Here is a 6,504-nt window from a genome sequence, read left to right on the forward strand (position 1 = left end):
AACAGTGGAAAGTTGCATGGCAATATATCTCAGAATGACTATGGAAATGCCATAATAGGTAGGTATGGTGGCTGTTTTGAGGAAGATAAGGGGGTTTATGTGTGATAGAGCGTATTGCATCACGGGGTTTGGATGCACCGGCGAAGTTTGCACCAACTCTCAAGGTGAGAAAGGGCAATGCACGGTACTGAAGAGGCTAGCAATGATGGAAAGGTGAGAGTGCGTATAATCCATGGACTCAACATTAGTCAAAAAGAACTCATATACTTATTGCAAAAATCTACAAGTCATCAAAAACCAAGCACTACGTGCATGCTCCTAGGGGGATAGATTGGTAGGAAAAGACCATCGCTCATCCCCGACCGCCACTCATAAAGATGCACAATCTAAGAACACCTCATGTTTCAAATTTGTTACACAACTGTAACCATACGTGCATGCTACGAGACTTGCTAACTTCAACACAAGCATTCTTTAAATTCATAATCACCCAACTAGCATGACTCTAATATCACTACCTCCATATCTCAAAAGAATTATCAAGTATCAAATTGATCATAGCATCCAATTCACTTCCTATGGTAGTTTTTATTATACCCAACTTGGATGCCCACCATTCTAGGACCAATTTTATAACCATTGCAAATACCATGCTGTTCTAAAAGACTCTCAAAATAATATAAGTGAAGCATGAGAGACTAACAATTTCTAAAAAATTAAGCCACCGCCGTGCTCTAAAAGATATAAGTGAAGCACTAGAGCAAAAACTATCTAGCTCAAAAGATATAAGTGAAGCACATAGAGTATTCTAATAAATTCCAATCAAGTGGGTTTCTCCCAAAAGGTGTGTACAGCAAGGATGATTGTGGTAAACTAAAAAGCAAAGATAAATATCATACAAGACGCTCCAAGCAAAACATATATCATGTGGCGAATAAAAATATAGCTCCAAGTAAAGTTACCGATAAACGAAGACGAAAGAGGGGATGCCTTCCCGGGGCATCCCCAAGCTTAGGCTTTTGGATATTCTTGAATATCTTGGGGTTCCATGGGCATCCCCAAGCTTAGGCTCTTGCCACTCCTTATTCCATAGTCCATCAAATCTTTACCCAAAATTTGAAAACTTCACAACACAAAACTCAACAGGAAATCTCATAAGCTCCGTTAGTGAAAGAAAGAAAAACCACCACATAAGGTACTGTAATGAACTCATTCTTTATTTATATTGTTGTTAAACCTACTGTATTCCAAGTTCTCTATGGTTCATACTACTTAATACTAGCAATAGATGCATCAAAATAAGCAAACAACACATGAAAAACAGAATCTGTCAAAAACAGAACAGTCTGTAGCAATCTGTAACTCTCGAATACTTATGGAACTTTAAAAATCCTACCAAAATAGGAAGTCCTGGGCAATTTGTCTATTGATCTACCGCAAAAAGAATCAACGCAAATCACGTTTATGTGAATTACTAAGATTATTTTCGTGCGTGCAAAGTTTCTGTTTTTCAGCAGAATCAAATTAACTATCACCTTAGGTTATCCTATAGGTTCTACTTGGCACAAACACTAATTAAAACATAAAAACACATCTAAACAGAAGGTAGAAGCAAAATTTATTACTAAACATAAACAAAAACAAAAAACACAAATAAAATTGGGTTGCCTCCCAACTAGCGCTATCGTTTAACGCCCCTAGCTAGGCATAAAAGCGCGGATAGATCTAAGTAGTCCATCTTTGGCACTCAATTCATAAGTAGCTCGCATGATAGATTCATAAGGTAATTTAACTTTCTTTCTTAGAAAGTGCTCCATGCCTTTCTTTAACGGAAATTGGAATCTAATATTCCCTTCCTTCATTTAAACATATAAGGCTGCTAGCCAACTTGCCTCCACGGTGCTCCCCCAATTGGGCCTTTGTTGGCCGTTGGATCTGGTCATTTAGAGCGTTTGAGCCGTTGGATGTTTACCTGCTGTCAAACCCAATTTCACCTCGTGGTCATTTTTGTCGTCCAATGACTGGTGGGCTCGCGCTATGCATTTATTGGCTGGGTCGATCGTTCTAGCGTGGAAGAGGCTTTTGCCCAATCCCCGCGCGTGCTCCGCTTCCAATCCTCCTCGCGGGGTTTCTGCGCCAGAGCCCACACTCGCCCTAACCCTAGCCGCCACACCTCTCCTTCCTCCCTCTAGGGATGGCAATGGGTACCCATTACCCACGTACCCTGTGGGTAAAAACCCTATTAGGGTAAGGGTATGGGACAAAAAGTTATCCATGGGTATATGAATAGGGAAATGTTAAACCCATCGGGTAGAGTGGGTACGGGTATGGGATCATGTAACCCATACCCACATACCCATGTACCCATATAAAATCTATATGAACTCAAAATTATCCCTACACTTTATCATGAATTTGTGAACTCAAAATATATGACTGTGTGATGATGTTTTGATGTGTTGTTGTTTACGAGAAAGTGATGTTGTTTATTAAATATGATGTTGTTTATGATGTGTTGTTGTTTAAAAGTGTGTGTGTTGTTGTTGTTATAATCTATTGTTGTTTATAGATTATAATTATATGTCGTTTTTATGACTATGTGTAGTTCATACTGATGCTTTGCAAACATGGGTAATTTTACCTATGGGTACCCATGTACCCTGTCGGGTAACGGGTATGGGAAAAAATTATACCCATTGATGGGTATGGGTAAGGGTGATGGGTAAGCTCAAAGGGGATGGGTAAGGGTATGGGGTGGCTCCACCCGTACCCAAACCCTACAGGTGCCATCCCTACCTCCCTCGCTTGATACCATAGGCGTTGCACCCCCTCCCCTCCTTCCTGCTCGGGCGGATAGCCGCCGGCCGCCGCATCCCTTCTCCCCCTTCCTCCTCCTTCCTCCTTCCCGCTGGCGCCCATCGCCCTCGTCCTCGGACAAGGGGCCTTCCACAGGGATGGCCACGTCTTCAAACCAGGGGTAGAGGAGCAGGAGAGGGCCAAGAAGCCGACATTGGGGGTGGAGCAGCCAGGCCAAGGAGGACCCAGGTGGTGGACGCGTCATGGGGTTAAGGACAGGCCGATGATATGGATAAGTAGGAGGAGTGCCATGGATCTGCAGGGAAGGGAGGGCGACGCCCTCGGCGGGCGTCCGAGCAGGAAGCCGGCAGGGAGCACGTCATTGTAGGCGTCAAGGGAGCCATGGACAAGCCGCCAGGAGGAGAAAGCTCCCAGTTTGTGGAGGAGACTATGTGACAGGTGTGTTTCTTCCTGTTTTTCTAACCCCTTTTCTCATCTTTCCATGACGACCTGCAAAATTTTCAAGTTTTTCAGGTGGTGTTTTGGAATCTAGATTGATTTGGTATTGTATGTTGTGTGATGTGCCCTTGCCAAGAATATTTGATGTGTGTGATGACACGAGCAATTGTAGAGGTAAAGATTACTCTCTCTGGTTCAAAGAGCATTTAGATTTCAAAAATTGATTGCTTATATCATTGTCCAAAGGAGTGAACACCATGCTCGATTAGTGGACTGCCGCTTGAGAAGAAGCTTGTCATTTGTCTCTTCGAGCCGCGGCGGATAGGGGCCTTCAAAGAACTTGGGGTTTGACATAGCCATCGAGGAAGTGCAGGGTAATACTCTTATATGAAGCATGATAATTCCACATGTGGTGATGTTGGCATATGTTTTGGTATGATAAACTTCAAAAAAATACTGAAACGTGGAGCTACAGCCTGTGGATAATCTATAAGCCAACCAAGGTGGCACTGTTTCAGTTGATGTGATGATAAATCCATTTTAAGTGCAGCTCACTAGAAAGTGATTGATCTTACATGTATTTTTTCCTCTTACTGGACGCAAGAAGCAGCAGTGTTAGTAGAGAAGAGGTGGTGTTAGTCGGGATATTTGTGAGCTATGAGAAGCCTCTCTTATACTACTAAGTTTTTTAACTCCAAGCAACCAAATGTTCAAAGTATGTTTCCTTTTTATTTGAAAACTACTTATTAGATTGGGATCTGGGAGACGATCATGTTAAAGATCATCTCAATTCTCCATAGTTAGAAATCAATATTTAAGAACATGCATGCAGTATTTTTTTTCGAAGCATTATATTGTAAATCTTCACCAAGCTGCCATTTGTTTTTTGCAGATACAAACCAAGTGTAATCAAAGAGGATATGGATTCAGTACGGCCATGAGTGAAGGAATGTTACTCCAATTTGGTACTTTAGTTTATTGTTTTCATTTAGTCTGTATTAGCTTAACAAATAACATTTGTGGGACAACTAATATTTGAACATGGATTTTTTCAGGATCTTGGAGAATGTTTTCTCAGTGTGGTTCAGGTTAAATTGTTGTCCTACTGTTCCTGCTCAGCCTCCTAATGTTCTATGTCTTCGCCGTGCCTTCTTCCAGCTTCTCTATTGGTTTTCTCTTCACACCGATGTAAGTGCATGTTCCTCCCTTCCTCCATATCTTCTCCAGCCATGGTTGTTTGCATCTGGTCACAGTTGTTTATGTTTCACTTCCGTTGGTGGTTCACGCGTCGGCCTTAGTGCTCTAAGCAAACCAGCATTTCTCATCTTGGCGATTGTATTATTGGGGCTTTGCTACATCTGTAGGTTTGAATCTCATGTGACTCCTGCGCCCAGCCACCATCTCCTCCCTAGCTAAGCAAGAGGTTCAAAGGCCACCGCTACCTCTTCCTTGCCGCCCAGCAGGAGGGGCACTAGGTGTGCCTCATGGTCAGTGGTCCTAAATCCCATGTGATTTCTTCATTCTTCAGGCAAATTACATATCAGGAGAGCCATTTATTAGAGGATCTTCTAAAAGGCTTTTTACATTTGGTTCCTGATGTTCTCCTTCTCGGGGTTTGCTCACTTCCTTTCTAGCTAGAAATACCATATTTTCCTCTCTGCGTGTACTGTCTTGTTGTTTGGTTCGCTGCTCGTCTTAATATTCCGGATTTAGCGGGGCATCATGTTTTGTTCAGCCTCATGCTCCTAAGTGTATCTCACATTGTATAGGAACCTGTCCTGCGGGGACCTTGCCTTTTATGCTTCTTCTTGATAATAGAAGTATTGAATATACCTGTTTCTTCTGCTCAAACATTTTGGCTAAGTGGCAATATTCCAAATAAATGGATGTATCTCGAACAAAGGAGATGTCTGATGTAGTGAGTCGAAGTCGCTTAATCAAGGAGAAATTAGGATTGTGACGCAATTATATGGTTAGCAGGAAAGTTTAAACCTGAAAATCAGACGAAACTCTGGCAATATTACGTTCTATAAACGATTTGGCAATTGCATTCACTATCAGGTTGTGTTTATAATTTTGTACTTGACAGATGTAGCTTTGAACCTACATAGTGTTGGCAGTTGCTTGATGAAGCCAAACTTACAACTCGATATTTTTAATTTATGCTGCAACTTGATTAGGAATTTCCTATGTTAAGTTGGAACCACACAAATTCTTATCACGTCATGGCTTGCTTGGGATTCAATTGCAGGAAGAAACTGTATTGAACTTGCTTAATTTTTCTTCAGAAATAGTATTGAATCGGCTACTTGTTGGCAATTTCATATTACAAAGTCGTCATTAAGCGAAGAGATAGGGTATTGATTTGGCTAACTCACGAAACTAAACACTCAATTCGAGAAATTTCATTGGGAATTTATATCCGTATGATTGATTTTGTAATGGGGAATGGTGATTGCAGTAGGCAGGGGAGGACGAGGCGAAGGGGGATGGAGAAGTGGTCGAGCTGGAGGCGTACAGGCAGGGCACCCAGAAGATGGAGCTATGCAACAAGTGGGAGGGTGGCGCCTGCTCCTACGGCGGCCGGTGCCGGTTCGCGCACGGCCTGCAGGATGATGGTTTCTTAATTTCGTTGACTAACCAGGGAGTTCAAGGATGATGACTGAAAGTTTTGTCATTACTGGTTAACACTTGGTGTCTGAAAATGACCGTCATCCCTTAGTGGGCAAAGATGATTTTGTTGAACAGTTTCAGTATATGTTACATACCGTATTCTTTCCAATGTAGAAGGTAGCAGCTGACTCTGCATTGCTGTGGTGCTTATATTATGGAGTAGTTAAGTTATTCTCCATCTGTACAGAAATATAAGAGCAAAACACTTATATTTCTTTACGGAGGGAGTATTCCACAATATTTAGGATGTCAACTTTCAGCCAATTGGTTAGTGGATGTAAGAGCATCTCTAGCCGATCCTTAAAAATCTTTAGAGGATAGTCCAGTCGGATACAAGCTGACTGCTCCTCAGGAAGGCTTGCTGTAGGTTACCAAGCACTAGCAGGCGAGGTATGCACTTGAATTTATTTGCTCTGTATTATGCTATCTTTTTGATCTGCCAGCTAATTTATTGCTTCATTTCTCCCTGATTGCATTTCTGTATACATGCACGCACTACACTTCAAAAATCAGTGGTGGTCCCCTTCCAGCTGCACTGCTACTGCAATTGAATGGTGATTTATACTTAGACCGCTT

General features: G+C 42.0%; 1 long non-coding RNA gene across 5 annotated transcripts; it reads left to right on the forward strand.

Moving 5' to 3' along the window:
- Nucleotides 1–2,757: 2,757 nt before the first annotated feature.
- Nucleotides 2,758–6,078, forward strand: LOC123111522 (uncharacterized). Of its 5 annotated transcripts, none has more exons than XR_006454528.1 (7): nucleotides 2,758–3,255; nucleotides 3,323–3,429; nucleotides 3,502–3,629; nucleotides 4,148–4,220; nucleotides 4,311–4,443; nucleotides 4,620–4,742; nucleotides 5,717–6,078. It is a non-coding gene; the product is annotated as an uncharacterized lncRNA (long non-coding RNA). The 5 variants fall into 5 exon arrangements; XR_006454524.1 differs by having other exon boundaries at nucleotides 3,331–3,429; XR_006454525.1 differs by having other exon boundaries at nucleotides 2,758–3,429; nucleotides 5,720–6,078.
- The last annotated feature ends 426 nt before the right edge of the window (nucleotides 6,079–6,504 follow it).

The sequence above is a fragment of the Triticum aestivum genome, chromosome 5B, assembly GCF_018294505.1.
Source record: "Triticum aestivum cultivar Chinese Spring chromosome 5B, IWGSC CS RefSeq v2.1, whole genome shotgun sequence".
Classification (NCBI taxonomy): Eukaryota; Viridiplantae; Streptophyta; class Magnoliopsida; order Poales; family Poaceae; genus Triticum; species Triticum aestivum.